Raw genomic sequence first — 17,758 nt, 5'->3', positions numbered from 1 at the left:
TTGCTAGACTATGGTTGTTGGGCAAAATATGTTGGAGCAGAATTATTTACCTTACCATTTAAAGAGTTTGGTTCAGCATTCTACTAAACCATGACAACATCTGGGGTAATAGCTTGTAGGAAGACAACTGATTGAATCTGCAGGCCTAGTTTACAAAATAAGCAGAGGTACTTCCAGACAGAGGTGCTGAATTCACATAGCCTCAACTCAACTCCCACTTGCTGTCAATATGTAAATTCCTCAAACCCTCCTCCCCTATGACTGCATGACCCTCCGTCTTTCAAAGTCCGATGCTGTTAATAAACTTCACCTATTGACCGTCAATCAGTAGTCCACATGTATGATTATCGGCTCCCTGCATCAAGTCTATCACTGCCATACAGCAAACAACAGTCTATTTCCAAACTTGCCAGATGCACATCTCACTTCCAAACATATTTTCCATAAAAAAGTACTTATTATCATCATGATGAGAAAAAAGTTCTACATATGAAGCATTCATTCGCTATATGCCTGTGGTTATCTAGTACCGATATCTCTCTCCCACTGATCCTCCTTCAGCTTTAACACAGAAATAGTTTGCAAATGACAATAAATGAAGCACATATCCTTAACATTACACAGTCTTCATCTACAAAACTGTAGGACAATGAAGTTAACGAAAGCTGGAGACCATCTCAGCCAGCTGCCTCCCTGCTGTCCTCCCCTGCTTCCTCCCCTACACAGCCACGACCCTACAATGATTGAGGTCACTGGTTTGCTTAGACACATTGTTTCTCATTCAAATCCTGCTACAGAAAACAGAATCAACATTTCACTCTTCTATGATCCCAGTAAGGCTTAGTAAAAAAAAGTGCAAGGAAGTAAGTTGAAAAGAATATTGTGAAATATTGCTCATTTCTGCTTTTTATTATTTTCTTATATGTGTCCTGTTCTGAAACATGTTCTGAAAGTAACCTCTGAATTACTTCTTCTTTCTGTCTACACTCAAGTTGTTTGTGCACATGAAGATAGAGTTCATAAATCCATTGGTCAATTCACAGTTAACACTAAATCTCAACAGAAGGCATGGAAAATTTACTGTCTTTTCCCAGAAGAAATACAGAGAAACTATTTCTCCATTACTAAAAGCTTAAGAAAGAATGAAACTTGTCTAAGACCCAAAGACTATTTTTACATATGAGAAACAACAACAACAACAAAAAAAAGCTAAATTTTAGACAAGATTTGTAACATCAGTAATTCCTTTTGAAAACCAAGTTTCAACCCCACAGTAGTGTTTTTGCTACTTGGAACTCAGATTGAACACAAGGACTTCCAGTGCCAACTGGCTGCAGAAGTGTGAGGAAAGTTGGTCATCAACACTTAAACAGCACTGGCAGTCTTGAAGGAGGGCCAGTCCAGAATGCTTCCTGGGTGCTGGTGACATCACAATCAGGCAGAGTATTTCCACTCCTCTAAAGGAAAAAGTTCGTCGCTCCACCTTACCAGGAAGAGGAATCTGACAAGCAGGTTGAAAGTATGCTCCCCACAAGGCAATTCTTTCACAGTGAATCACCCACACTGCTTCAACAGGTGAAGGTTCTGGAGGATCTCCCCAGCCAGCCAGCAGAATTAACATAAGCAGCTCATATTTTAACTTAAACTTCTAAAGGTGAAGAATTTGTGTAATTATCATCTCCAATCATTTCTCATTTTGTAGTACCATTAATTCCTTAGATATTTAAGTTCCTATAGTGAAGCCACTGCACTGGGTCCTTGGTAGAGATCGGTTAACAGAAAAGAACAAAGCAAATGAAAACACAAGAAGACCCTGTATGCTTAAGTGTCGTAGGGAAAATAGAGGAAAAGGAAAGAGCTAGTAAGAAAACAAGCGGGCCCCCATGGCAGAGTGATGGGAGGTTTGCTCCAGGAAGTCTTAGGTTCTAAGTTGAAGATGTATTCAGATCTCTGGGGCTTCTTACACAATTAGAAAGTTGAAGATGTATTCAGATCTCTGGGGCTTCTTACACAATTAGAACTCAGATAGAGCCTGGGTTTCTACAAGTCTTGTAGGCTCCAAAATGATGCTGTTGCTGTTACACAGAACGTAATTTTAACAAGAAAAAAGGTTTCTCTTCATCAGTGGTTCTCTGTGTGATCACCAGAGCAGTAGCTATCCTATTCCCTGGAAATTTCTAGTAGTGTAAATCCTTGAATCGGAAGCTGGAGGGCAAAAGGGAGCTCCAGCAGTCCATGCATTAACAAATTCTTCCCTAACGTGATTCTGATATCCACTAACCCTCTTCTAGTACAGTAGCCATTAGCTGTTCAAAGGGTAGTTCTGGATGGAAATAAACTGGATTCTAAGAAACTAAAAAAAGAATATAAAATACCCAAATAATTTCAACATTAGTACATATTTTATACATTTTGTACCTATTGAGTTAAATTAATTATATTAAGGCTAGCTTTATCTTTTTGCTCATTTTAAAACAGCTATTAAAAATGTTTAAATTATAGTTAGCTCTGTATTTCTACTAGACAGTGGCACAGTAGTGGAGGAATTCTCTCCCTTCCAAGAGACATTTATCAATATCTGGAGACTCTTTTTTTTGGCTTTCACAAGTAGAAACAGAAGTTCTTCTAATTAGTAATGCTAAGGAAACGGATAACTATCCTATAACACACAGAAACCTCCTCTATAGCAAAGAATTGTCAGTCCAAAGTGTAAGCACTGCTGAGGTCAAGAAATTCACTCGAATGAGGTGATTCTGATCATTAAAATCAACCGAGGAGCGTTAGAAAAAAATACCAATACCCTTGTCCTTTCCCAAATTAAATTAGAATCCTTGGTACAGAGTCCTGGCAATGGTTGTCCATTTTGTTTTCAAGTTCCCCAGGGATGCTATGGCACAGTCAGCATAGAAAGGTATGCAGTTCTACTCCCCAGCTTGCCCAGGAGACTCACCAAACTGACACAGGTGCTTCCTAAGAGAATACAACCCCATTGCCAGCTGTCCCACCTGATGGGAACCTGGGGTGCAATGTGACTTCCCCATTTGTGGAGGCAAAAGAAACTCTAAATGAGGGATGGGACATGGCTAAAGAAATAAGAAAATCAAATACATATGTAAATCCTTCCTGCCTGTCCTGAAAACAGGAAACAAAGCTTGCGGTGACTGGGACATCACAGTAAAACCCATTTCACTTCATAATTTAATTGCTTCTATGCAACTCAAGTCACTTCCAAACAGGTTTCTATAGATTAATAAAATAGCATTGATTCAAATCATTTTTCCCTAAAACGGGATCAAAGGAAAATTAGAACTTTAAACATTTTAAGCATTTACAGTCACCCCTCCTCAAGGATTAACGTTTTAATAGTTTTTATGTATACATAAATCTAAAATAGGAAGACCTATAATCTTCCTCTTTCTCTCATCCACAGACATACATACGTATATACATGCATACATACATACATACACACACATTGTACCATCTCACTGAAAAAAATCACATACTTATCCTGATACAGTCACATTGGCCTGGCAGCTAATGAGGAGGTCATGGTTCTAAGACCCTCTTCTTCAGCATCCTCTGAACAGAGAACTTTCAATCTCTCTTGATCTTTGCCCAGATGTTATCTTCTCTCTCCCATCTGGATTCCTTCTCTTTGTCCTGCCGTTGTTTCCACTGCACTTACCATCTTCACCGTACTGCCTAACTTAGCTCTCTTGTTTATGGTTGTCTGCCTCATCATGCTGGAATCTAAGCTCCACCAGAGAAATCTTTATTTTATTCATTTACATTTCTCAAATGACTAAAAATGTAACAGATGACATATAGCAGAAAAGCCATGAATATTGGTTGCTTCATTTTTTCACAACTTTAATTGTACTAAGTAATCTTCAAAACAAATTTTGGAGATCCTTTAAAATATCTTTAAATATCTTTGCCACACTTTGACCAAATAACTAGCAGCCATATTTGACAGGACATTATTGAAATTTCACTTAATCTTTACAGTTGAGAAAATCAAGTGTTCAAAATGTCACAGAATTTGGTAGTTCACTAGAACCTGAAATCCAGGTTTCTGGAGTCCCAGGCCAACATTCTTCCTACCACATTCAGCATGGAAATGATTACTACAAAAATTCTCAAACTCTCCCTTGTACGGTTCAAATACAGAAGTCGAAGAGAGCTGAGCTCATGCCTGGGATGACCCTAGGTGCCTCTCTGTCAGCAACCACTGATAAAACATGCCCCTCTGGTCTGTAACTCATAATTAACTATCTATACAAGAAAAACACATAGGCAAATTAATAGTGGTTACACAATAAAAGAACAATATTTCCCTTTACATAGCCATATAGAAAAGTCTAATCAAGATAAGTCAGCCAGGTTACTGCTGCAGAGTTTTTCCAAATTTAATATATTAATTTTAGGTCTCTTAGGTTGTACTTATTAACTGCATATTTGGATTGGAATTCAGTGGCCAATTCAGTCAAATATTTTGGCTGACTTTTTATTTGAATACTGTTCAAAAGTATCAGAAATAGTAAAGTCCATAGGATTTAGTTCTGCTAATTGTCATTACTTCTCGCTAAATACATATTGAAAATCAGTGTTGCATGTAGGTAATTACAAAGTCATTCTTTCCTCTTGTATAGACAAATGGCCAAATGATATGCATAAAACAGAAGCTGTATAAAAATTCAAATATGCAAGATGTAATAGTCTGGCCTCTGATTAAGCCTAAGAAAAATTACTAAAAATAAACTAAGGAAACAAACAAAACAATTGTTATGGAAACATGTTTGAATCACTGAAAGCAAATTAAAGATCCTCCTATCTGCCAAACATTACCACTGAGTTCTACTTAGCAGTACAAGCCTGCGCAAAACAACATCCCAAAAAAAATACGTGGAATGCAACACGTTGGTAGACCTCCAAGATACTGGAAAACCCTGAGTAGTGAGAAAGTCCCTGCTGGAAATTGATTACCAAGTTATTGAGCCAAAGAATCTAATCTTTAATCCATCTCAAATTCATTCATTTATTTAATACATATTTATTGGACATCTGCCAAGTAAGGATTTTAAATATGAGGAACTCAAAATGGAAGATAATTCCCTATATCACCTTGCTTAGAATTTAGGCTAGAACTGTAGGTCAAATTATTTCGAAAACTGTGTAGTTTAAAATAAAAATAAAAACATTCTACCCATGTTTCTCTGAAATAAATGACATAAAGTGTTCAGTGTTGGGCAAACATTAAATGTATAAAGACTGATTTAGGAGGAAAAAAAAATTTTAAAACAGGATATATAAACATTTTTCTAACAAACTAAATCTAACTCTCAGTGGTTGCATAGGAAATACAATCAGCAATTTCATGACAGTTAAACAGGAAACAACAAACAAGGAGAGGCAGCCATTCTTTGAAAACCAATGATGAGTAGTCAGGACGTGAGGGAAGCGATAAATGACTGCAACCCATTGTTCCATCCGTGGAGAAAGTCAACCACGACCTCACCAAGGGTGAGCACTCTCCTGCATCAGCGTTCATACACCTCAGAAACAAGATGCACTCATTTCAATCCTACCACTTACTACATTAGAGCAAAGACCAACACAGAACTATGCAACGTTCACCGCGGACCTGAAAACACCAACTAATAAGGAATAGCGAAAGCCTCAGGTTATCCTAAGCTCTTGAATAATCAAACAAATAAATACTGCCTATCCGTTTAACTCTGGAAAAGTGAAGGAGGGAGGCATGTTTGTCAAAGCCACTTACCTGTTGTAGCTGCCAAAAGGATTTTTTTTTTTTTTTTTTTTTTTTGGTTTCAGAGAGCCTTACTGCCCATCTCCCAGCCCCCAACTGATAGCTATGAACTACTTCTTCAGTATCTCCTCAGAAACACTCTGGGGATCACACTTACTTTCATCAGTCTGCCATTTTCATTTTCAGTGGTTCTTTCTTCTAAATGGACACCATCCACCACAGGTAGGAATCCACTCTCAAAACTTCAACAGCCTAGGATGGAATCAAGTGTAGTCTTCGTGGTCATGTGATCTGAAAAGAGTTAACATTTCCAAACTGTAATTTGTTGATCTATAATAGGGGTATATTCATGAGAACCTGCCACAGAAATTATTTCTTTTAAAGTATCACTCCACTGGGTTTGGAGTTGCGATGTAGCAAGCAAAGCCACTGCCTGTTATATTGGCACCCCATGTGGGCACTGTTTTGTGTTCTGGTTGCTCCACTTCAATCGAAATCCCTGCTAATGGTCTAAAAAAAGCAATGCAATATGATCCAAGTGAATGGGCCCTACACCCAAGTGGGAGACCTGGACAAAGTTCCTGGCTTCGACCTAGCCATCTACAGAGTGAACCAAGGGGAATATCTCTGTGTCTTTCTGTCTCTCTTTTTGTCCCTTCTTTCCTCCTTTACTCCCTCCCTCCCTCTTTCCCTCCTCGCCTATGGAACCCCACAATTATGATTCTCAAAATAAATATTTTTTCAAAAGTGATTATTTCCTGTTGAGATTTTAATAACCAGTTCAATAATTAGCATAAGTGTCCTTTGTCATGGTGATGGTGACACCAAGGGCCATCACTGACCTGAAGATAGATATAGTAAATGCAGTATTTTCACTGTTTTCATCATTCCTATTTGGCTCCTACCTAACACCACTGATATTGAACTATGTATTATTTAACTCATCTACACCGCATGACCCCATAGTGATCCTACAGAGTGTCTCGGAATGTTCCTTCTATGCACGTGCCTAGATTGTTTATATCTCTGTTTTTTGTAAGTTAGATTCTAGATGAATCTCCTCCCATTTTAGCACTTCCTTTCACATATTAGAAAAGCAGTTTCTATGACTGACTCCTCACCTCCAACATTATTCAAGAGGGGTTGGAAAGTGTGTCCTTAAGGAATAGCCCATAAGGACTAAGCTGAAGCCAGAGTAATTAGTAGTAGCGAATTTCCTCTGAGAATGGTCCAAGGTCAGTGAAAGCTACTCAACAAAGGGACACTGGTGCCCACAGCTGACTTGGTTTACTTCACTACTGACCAGGCCCCTGCATCCTGCCACCATGGTAACTTGGGAGCTTTAACCCCACAGCTATGTTCACACACTTCATGTAGGCAGGGACATTTGCCTTAATTTCTGGCGGCTAATACTAGAAGTGCATCCTATAAGAAAATCTGCTCCCACCCTGGGAGATCTTGGTAATGACCCCTATACCTTAACAACAGACTGTAACATTTTTCCTAAATTTTTCAGTGCCATTGGAAATTACCTGAGTGATGTAGGGTGGAATGTACCCACATTCCACTCTCTACGCTCATATCCTACAGAATAAAGTCTCTGATATACCTTACAGCCACTCTATAAGATTGAAATAAGGTTCAGTTAACACCCCCTTAATCCCTGGACTATGATTGTTTGTATTATGAGCCATGGAACCAGTTGGACTCTCCTAGGAGAAGATTCATACATGTGGCACAGTCCTGGAGCTTCAGGAATTAGTATCACAAGCCTCAGCATCATTCAAGCCTGCCAATAGGTTAAGCAGCCAGTCACCTTTGTCTCCCTCAGCACCAAGAATAAGGCCATGGCTATCACACCCACCAGGGAGACTGACACTGAACTCTCTTTGGAACAATTATGCACACCAAAGAAATCCTTCTTCATCTCAAAGCCACAGCTATGTCTTAATGAACTGCCCCAGACAAGACCATGGACTCCCTTATAGACACAGCTAACACAGATTAATATCAAAGATATCACTCAGGGACTACCCCACTGGGACCACCTAGGACCAAGGCCAAAGCCAAAGCAACAAGCCAAAGGATAATTGTTTTTCAGCCAAGTCATAAACTCTTTTAGAATAAATCCTACCAAGTAAAGAAGGGGTGAGTACACCACATGGGCAGACATTTAACACAGGGACACATTTAATAGGAAGGTAGCATGACATCTCCAAAAGAACACAATAACTCTTCAGAATTAGATCTGGAACTGAAGGAAATCTATGAACTGACACATACAGACTTCACAGGAAGGACTGTCAGGAAACTCAGCGAGATGCAAGGGAGTACAGACAGATCAAAGAGATGAGGAAATCAATAAGTAACATGCAAGATAGTAGTACAAGCCAAACAGAACTCATTAGAAAAAAGTCATCGAAATTTTAGAGATGAAAACTTTAATTGGTAAAAACAAAAAATACAAGTGAAAACAAACAGTGGAATAGACCAAGCAGAAGAAAGAATTTCTGACCTTGAGGGCAGGAATTTTGAAATAACCCAGTAAGAGAAAAGAATTTTAAAAGATGAAGAGTCTATGTGAGATATGGGAAACCATTAAATAATCAAATATTTGTGCTGCAGGTATTCCTGAAGGAGAAGATGAGAAAAAAAGGCACTGAGTATCTGCTAAATGCAGTAATAGTTGAAATTTTCCCAGAACTTGAAAGAGACATAGACATTCAAATACAAACAGCTCAAAGAAACCCAAGGAGACTCAATTTTAAAAAAAATCATCTTCGGGAGGGTGGAGAGGGGAACAAAAGGAAAAAAACTCATCTTCAAAGCATTCTGTCATCAAACTCAAAAGTTAAACACATTGAGTTACATAAAGACAATAACAGAAAAGCATCAAATCATATATATAAAGGATCATCAATTAAATTAACATAAGACTTCTCAGTGGAAATGCTACAGGCCAGAAGACAAGGTCTTAAAAGAAAAAAATCTTCTTAAACAAGACTATTATATGCAGCAAAGTTATCTTTTAAAAGTTAACTAGCACCCTGTATGGGCACCAGTTCATGCCTCAGCTGCTCCACTGCTGAGTCAGCTTCCTGATTATGGCCTGGGAAAGCAGTGGAGAATGATCCAAGCCCTTGGACCCCTTTACCCACGTGGAAGATCTAGAAGCTCCTGGCTCCTGGCTTTGGATCGGCTTAGCTCCAACACCTGCAGACATCTGGGGAGTAAGCGAGCAGATGAAAGACCTCTCTCTGTCTCTCCTCCCTGTGAAAGATGCCTTTCAAATGAAATTAAATAAATCTTAAAAAAAAAAAAAAAAACTTCACAATGAAAACACAATCAATCCAGTTAAGAAATGGGCAAAGGATTTCCATAGAGAGTTATCAAAAGACCTTTAAATGGCCAACAAATGTATACTGCTCGGCATCACTGACCATCAGGAAATACAAATCAAAACCACAAAGAGACATCACCTCAACCCTGTCTGCATTGCTAAAATTCAAAACATGAACAATAACAAATGCTGACAGGGATGTAGTGTAAAGATGGATACTTACACAGAACTGGTGAAAATGTAAATTGGTATAAACACTGTGGAAAACAGTGTGAAGATTTCTTTAAATAGTAGAAATAGGCCCCAGCGTGGTAGCCTAGTGCCTAGGGTCCTCGCCTTGCATGCGATGGGATCCCACATGGGTGCCGGTTCTAATCCCAGCAGCCCCGCTTCCCAGCAAGCTCCCTGCTTATGATCTCGGAAGGCAGTGGAGAAAAGCCCAAGGCTTTGGGCCCTGCACCTGTGTGGGAGACCCAAAAGAAGCTCTGGGCTCCTGCCTTCAGATCGGCTCAGCTCTGGCAACCATTTGGGCAGTGAATAATTGAACAGAGAATCTTCCTCTCTGTCTCTCCTCCTCTCTACATGTCTGGATTTTCAAATAAAATAAAATAAATCTTCAAAAAAAAAAAAACTAGAAATAGACTTGCCATTTGAACCATCAGCCTCAAGACTGGATATATGTCCAAAAGCCTTGAACATAATCAAAAAGATGCCTTCACTACTATGTTTGCAGCAGCACTGCTCACAATACTTAGAATTTGGAATCAACCATGATGTCCTTATCAGACAAATGTATAAAGAAAATGTAGTATGTATATACAAAGGAATATTATTCACCTATAAAAAATGAAATTCCACCATTTGCAGCAAAATAGACTCAACCGAACAACATCATATTGAGTGAAATAAATCAGATACAGAAAGGCAAATAGCACACGCTCTCTCTTACTTGAAGAGACTAAAGTTTTAAAAAGGAAACAAAAAAAGAGAAATATCTGTATCAGAATTACTGCATATATACAAATATACTTTTTGTCAAGTGAATGGTTAAGAATGTTATAGTAAACAGAATGTTATACTACACAGACTATAGTACTATAGTCTTAATAATCTGTTTAGGTTTACAATTTTTGTGTATAGTCATTTTCTATATTCCCACTGAACTTCAGTATTTTTTGCTTTCTGTTTATTAAACTTGTTATACAATGAGGTATTATACTTTTTACTATAGTAAAAGTATAGTGTAAATCTAAAATATATAGTGTAAATCTAAAATAAATAATAATAAATCTAAAATATATCAGAAGTTTGAAAAAAAGGGAGAAGGATTGAGGACAGCATGGTGGAGGGATAAGAGGAATGGCACTCTGTTCTTAAAATTGTACTATAATCACATTAAATCTGTCAAATATGAATTAAAAGTGAAAATATTCAAATTTTTAAAAATTAAAAATAGAAAATGTATTAGGTCATGTGAGAATAAAAAATATTAGAAAGATAATTATCTGAGTGAGAACTGGTGTTTGGTTCAATGGAGAAGACACCACTTGAGATGTGTGCATCTCATACAGCAGTAGCTGAGCTGGACTCCAGGTACTGCGTGCAATCCCAGCTTCGTTCTCATGCACACCCTGGGAAGCCGCAGGTGGGAAGGCCTGCATGGAGTTTCCATCTCCTGGCTTCAGATTGGCCCAGTTTGGGCGGTGATGAGCATTGAGGGGAATGAATCAGGAGATAGGTAATCTCTGTTTTTCTATCTTTATCACTCTGCCTTTCAAATATTCAACAATTTTTTAAACAATTATCTGGTTACTCTCTTAGTTATCAAAATCTGTAGGGCATAAAAGTCACCTAGGGATCTTGTAAAAATTAGAGTTATTGGGCTCTTCAAGCCTGGGATTCTGATCTAGGAGCCTGAGGAATAAACCCTAAGAATGTATATTTATAACAAGCTTTTCAGGAATATGACTTCTAATTGATTGAAGAATTAGAAATAGGACCTCTGGTAAGGGTCAAAGCTTCTTGTTTATGCACACAGTATTTTCCAAATAACGTGCTAATAAATTCTAGATTCCAAATAAAGATAGCAAAAGAATCATTCTATGTTCCCACTATACTGGGAAACGTTAAATTGCAATAGATTTTTAAGACAGACAGACCAAGTGAACAATACGTTACTTAACTAATTTTAATTTAAGATTGGAAATTATAGACCTATCATTTCTAGAAGGATTATAAAAATAAAGTATCAAGAGTTCTTCCTGAATTTTTAAGACTTATTGCAAACAGAGATGATGAGGAGATTGCCAAGAATACTTTGTCGTTTGATTCAACTATCATTTTGTGAAAAGATGAAATATCTTTTCAAAGACTGGGGTTGTTACTCAAATTGATTTCAGCTACTGGCCACATAACCCATCCCTGTGTACCTTGGTTTACTGTGTTCTTGTTAATCATCATTGGTGCTTTCAAATAGGATGTACAGAGTCTATGAAATTAGTGTTGAAGAAATTTGGGTGTCTTTCACATAGATGATTCATAGGGAGAAAAAGCTGGTTTCTAAGAGTATATTCACTATTCTTGGACCAGAGTGAGAGAGATCTAGAATTCTTTACCTGTTTTTAGAACACACATAATTTTATACCTTTTAAGAAGAAAAAGAAGAGGAAGAAGAGAAAGGGGAACTAGCTGAATGAGAACTGCATCACTAACTTCTAATTCATTGTATACAAATAAATCCCATTTTTCACATACGCTTTAGCAACTTTTTTATAAGAATCAGTAATAATAATTTTGATAGGGGAAAATACATAGGCATTTGCCTTTGATTTGGTTAGTCACCAATGTGTTTTATTAGTACAGCGGTTCTCAAACTTGGTCTCCTAACATGTCAGAACAGGTAAGTATTTTTCATAGAAACTACCTGGTGCATTGTGCATTTAACAGAATCTTTAACCACCATTAATGAGATGTCAAAATATCCCAGCCTTCTTTGTGATGGTTAAAAAAAAAAATACCTCTATCCATGCCCATGGGGGATACATTCACACTTGGTTAACAGTGCTAAAATACTAGGGTAAAAAAAGCAGGTGCTAAACTCATAACCAGCTTTTAATTGTTTTAACTAGTCCAGTACAGATAGAATTTGCTTCTGGAATTCCCCAATGAACGCCATTTTCAAGTCTTCTCCCTTGTTTTGTTATTAACAGGTAGCAACACAATAACAGGCATAGACAGGCATAGACACAGTAACAGGCATAGACTCCTAGAACCCTATAGCTAGATGAATGCTTCTCTAAATATTTGTGATTTGAGAAAGTGTCATGCTTTGAGCTATTATCAAAGAGGTTCATGTAGGAAAAAAAGACTGATTAATATCACTTATTGGCATTGCAACCACAAATTTTTTCTTTTTCAATTTTTTTCACATACTTCATTAATGTAAAGAAAATCATGTATTTCACAGATATTACTCTAAGAGAATAACATACTTGTTTATTTGTCAAGGTCTTCTGCCTGTACATTTAATCCTCAGTGCAAGTTACACGTAGTTAGCTATCCCAAGTCTACAGAAAGTTAAGAATACACAGCAAGACCCACAATTGTCATCAACAATCTAACATCTTCCTCAGTGTGTTGTTGGGCTCATATGAGTAACTGTCAAACCCACCTAGTTCATTTAATTCAATGGAAAACAAGCAAGACATAGACATAGGCAAGGATGAACTGATTCTTCCCGATCATGAGGTTGTCACCCCAGTTTTTCAAGTGACTCCGCTCCTGTAAACTATGGCCTCTTTCACCTTTGTTATTCCCTAAGGTAATACCGTACTCCTCAAATACAGGAGAAACTACATATTTTTATTATTTAATGTCAATTTAATTTCCCGACTAAAGAAAAAACTATTAAGGATGTCAGATGTACATTTAAGTTGACTTTAGTCACCTCATTGGCTTTAAAATAATGGTACTTCATTTTGCTGAATGAAAATGTAATGATGACTGAGAACGTATTTGTTATCCATGGGGCCCTTTTCATCTTCCAAAGAGCAAGCAATTGTACAGAAAACAATGACAGTAACATATGATATCACCAATGAATTGCTATTTAGATTACTTAAATGTGATTATAACACACTCTTACACGGGTAGAGGAGAGAACATGGAGTTCAAATGTTGCCAATACTGACAGTCAACAGTTAAGCTGAAGAAATATTAAATGGTAAGGAATGTTCATTTCCAGCACACTTCTTTGTTCTTTCAATTTTAAAGATACTATGTACTCATTGTAAAAATCATTGTCAAATAACATAAAGGGGATTCCCGTCAGCGTTTCTCTTGCTTCATCTCTAACCCAAAGCTTTATCCCTCCCCAGTAGCAGTCGTTGGATGTTTGTATTTCCAGGAAGCAAGAGAGAAAAAGTGACATAGAATACAATACACATTTTTAAAGGTTCTATTTATTTATTTACAGAGTTACAGAAATTGAGAGGGAGAGATCTTTGAAATACTGGTTCACCCCTCTGCTGTTGTAATGGCCAGGGCTGAGCCAGACTTGAGCCAGGAGCTTTGTCTGGATCTCCCACATGGGTGTCACACAGCCAAATACTTGTGCCTTCCTCTGCTGCTTTTTTAGCAAGTAAACCTATCAGAAATGGAGCACACAGAACTTGAACTAGCACCCATTTGAGATGATGACATCACAGGCAAGGGCTTTACCCACTACGCCACAATGCCAACCCCCAGTACATTCTTTTTTTAATTTAATTCTTCTTGCTTATTTGTATATTACAAATGTATTCCTTACTTTGGAATAAATGAAGCTTAGACAATTTCTTAAAGATTTATTTATTTTTTTAGAAATGCAGATTTATACAGAGAAAGAAAAACAGAAAGATCTTCCATTCACTGGTTCACTCAAGTGGTCACAAGGGCGAGTGCTGAGCTGATCTGAAGCAAGGAACCAGGAGCTTCTTTCTGAGCCTCCTACATGGGTGCAGGGTCGCAGGGCTTTGGGCCAGCCACCTGTGCTTTCTTAGACCACAAGCAGGGAGCCGGATGGGCAATGGAGCAGCCGGGACAAAAGCCGGCACTCATATGAGATGACAGTACTTGTACACGGAGGATTAGCCGATTCAGCCATTGCGCCAGACCCCAAACTTAGAGATTTTTAATACATTCACCATGTTTCCTAGAATGTTAATATCGCAATTTGCTTAATTGTACTTCTACTAACACATTTTGACAGACATATTCACTCTTCTAATATTTCCGAATTAAATAGGATTTTATAGAGAAAATTCTCATCTTTGTATCACTGTACTCCTTTGGTATGTCCACTTAACCCTGAAAGGCTGTGAAAAGAACATTTTTTTTTTATTACAGAATTTTCTATACTTACAGTGAGACATTCCAAATAGTCTGGGATAAGTTGATTGCCCTAGTCAATGAGCAATTGAGTGAATCATTCTGGAGAACTTTGGATAGGCTATAAGGAACATGACTTGGAATTGCCTCAATCAAAAGCAAGGAAGTGATGTATTTATTCATCACCCGTCAGAGGCTGAGGGTCACCCCACAACATTATCTTTTAGTTGCTCCCTGTCTGACCCAGGACCTGCTGCTGTGTGTAATGCAAGCTGTCTAGAAGACAAATGAAGTTGTTGACATGTCTAGAAGTGTCTGCAGGCAAACTAGAGTTGGCTGAGGGAATGTGGGTGGGACAACATGATTTAATACATAATTACTTTTCCCCACTCTGATTTGGAAAAGAATATTACATTCTCTCAAATTTGCTTCCATTTGAATTCTACAGTTAGTGGGAACTTTGAATATAACTTCATGTTTTTTCATAGGCTTTTTGAGACTAAAGTTTTTGAATACTTAAAAACATTTGGTTTTTAATTTGAGAAGTGGAGAGGTAGAAAGACAGACAGCTCCCATCTGCTAGTTCACTCCCCAAATACCTTTAACGGGTGGGGCTGGGTGAAAGCCCAAGCCAAGAGCCAGGAACTCAGGATAAACTGTTTTATGTGAAATGAAGGTGAGAAGCAGTGATTTAATCACTGCTTCCCAGAACCTTAATCCTAATACATTTCCTTTCACGTTAGTGGCAGAATTGGGGTCTACGACTTTTGCACATCATATTTTTTTAAGTTCCCGCGGGGGCGATTTCTGGTCTTGATTCACATTCGTCTCTCCTCTCACCACACACTTCCTGCCAGGCGTGTTTTCAGATGACACCTCCCTCCTGCCAGCCCAGACATTGCTGGGAGTGCGCACGGCTAGTCATTTCTGTTTCTGCCTAGCCATCGTAGTACAGCCCATTTTCGATTAGATTATAGATGACTAGCGGGGAATGCAGGGATGTTTAGTGAAGCTCTCAGGGCTGCCATTACCAAAATATAACTCTTTTAAATCCCTTGTGTAGCATAAACTCATGATATGGCTTCGTCTAAAGCTACAATGCGGTGAACTCACTGTACTATAATAAGAACATTCCAAAGATCACTAATTGACAAATTTAATCACTTTATTGATAATGTTCTCAAATACTGCCCCGGCTACTGAAGATCTCTCATTAGTCCTACCTTGGTGTTACGTATTACGTTTCACCATGTTTCTCAGTACACATGTCACAACCTTTTACCAAGCCTGTCCTCCACAAACAGTTGTCAGAATCATTTGATTAACTTATTACTAAGCAGGAAGTAATCTAAATAGCTTCTATCTCATAAACTAATTTCTAAGGCTTTTCCTGCTTGCCTTTTATCTCAATTTTTCCCTATTTCTAAGAGAAAACCAACAATCAATTTACGAATATAATGATTAAGATTACAAGACATTCAGTGCCTTTCCCAAGATCACGTAGTTAAGGCCCAAGGGCAGAAATCTTCCTGTGACATCTGCCTCATGTCATCCATCTCCTCCTGCTTGGAAGGTCGACATTCCCACATTCACCCATGTGACACAAAGCCTTGTTCTCCAGCATTTTTCTCTGTCAGAATCCCATGCCCACCTTTAATCATTCCTTCCCAGAGAAGCAGACGAGAATATAATCTTTGCAAGACAACTTTGAATATTGACCTGCAAGGGCATGGCAAAGGTCTCTGCAGGAGACAATCTCCTGCAGACTACTGATGCAAATAGTGCCCCACCAGGCCAGGTATCCACGTCGTGATGAAAGACATGTTTGACTTGCCAATGGAATCCAAGGCATCTCTCTTTCTCTCTCTCATTGTATCTCTCTCTCTCTCTCTCTCTCTCTCTCTCTCCATATATATATATATATATGTAGCCATCATAGTACAGCCCATTTTTGATTAGATTATAGATGAATAGCAGGGAACGCAGGGATGTTTAATGAAGCATTGTAGCTTTAGACTAAGCCATGTCATATGTGCATGTGTGTGTGTGTATATATATATATATACATATACATATACATATATATATACTTATAGAATCCTTCGGGCCCGGCGGCATGGCCTAGCGGCTAAAGTCCTCACCTTGAAAGCCCCGGGATCCCATATGGGCGCCGGTTCTAATCCCGGCAGCTCCACTTCCCATCCAGCTCCCTGCTTGTGGCCTGGGAAAGCAGTCGAGGACAGCCCAATGCATTGGGACACTGCACCCACGTGGGAGACCCGGAAGAGGTTCCAGGTTCCCGGCTTCGCATCGGCCCGTTGCTGCTCACTTGGGGAGTGAATCATCGGACGGAAGATCTTCCTCTCTGTCTCTCCTCCTCTCTGTATATCTGGCTGTAATAAAATGAATAAATCTTTAAAAAAAAAAAAAAAGAATCCTTCATCTTTATCAGCATGCTGATTTGCCGACCACAATACATATGGTAGATATTTCACAAGCATTTTATAGATAATAATAATCCCAGAAACCACTTTTTAAATTATATGAGAAAAATATATCTACACATATATGTTTATTACACATTTAAAATACACAAACACTTATACACATATAGCTTTGTTTTTCTAGTCTTGAGAATAAAATGCACTGTATCTAATATTAAAAATATTTCATTTTTATTAAATAAACAAAATATAGAATGATACAGAATGGCTGGCATAGGCCGCACTACCTCTGCAGAGATCAGACCAGAGTACACAACTATGTCTATTTGTAATAAGAAAGAGGAGTTAGTTCTGGTGTTTTTATATTTGCTTTTGTATTTGGTTGACTAAAAAAAGCTGAATTTGCTCTCCAAATATCTGCAACACCCAGGACTAGTCCAGGCCAAAGCAAGAATTCAATCTGGGTCCCCACATAGGGGACAGAGATTCAATGATACAAGCTACTTCTGCTGCCTACCTGGGTATGCATTGAGAGGAGCCAGAACAGAGTAGGGTCTCCAATCCAAGCTCTCTAATAGAGCAAGCAGGGATCCCAAGAGATTACAGACTTGAGCAGTTTCTCTTCCTCCCTCTTTCCATCAGTCTAACTCCCTTATCTTCCTCCAACTCTCTCTCTTCCCCTCCCTTTCACTTTTTTTAAATTATTTTTATTATTTTCCACGATACAGTTTTGCAGGTTTAGGGATTTTCCCTCTTTCCCTCCCTCTCATCTGCTCCCCACCTTCTTCCACTATATCCCCACCACTACCCCATTCACATGTTTTTAAAAATTTT

The 17,758-nt window shown here is 38.3% G+C and overlaps 1 long non-coding RNA gene across 1 annotated transcript in view; it reads right to left on the bottom strand.

Annotated features, from left to right (window-relative positions):
• The window catches only part of LOC131483100 (uncharacterized), a 402,453-nt gene that overhangs the window by 292,637 nt on the left and 92,058 nt on the right, over positions 1–17,758 (bottom strand). The window contains exon 2 of the long non-coding RNA XR_009247513.1: positions 5,931–6,064. This is a non-coding gene — a long non-coding RNA (uncharacterized LOC131483100). The remainder of the gene's footprint in view (positions 1–5,930; positions 6,065–17,758) is intronic.

The sequence above is a fragment of the Ochotona princeps genome, chromosome 23 (assembly GCF_030435755.1).
Source record: "Ochotona princeps isolate mOchPri1 chromosome 23, mOchPri1.hap1, whole genome shotgun sequence".
NCBI lineage: Eukaryota > Metazoa > Chordata > Mammalia > Lagomorpha > Ochotonidae > Ochotona > Ochotona princeps.
This window is presented reverse-complemented; position numbering and strand designations above follow the sequence as displayed.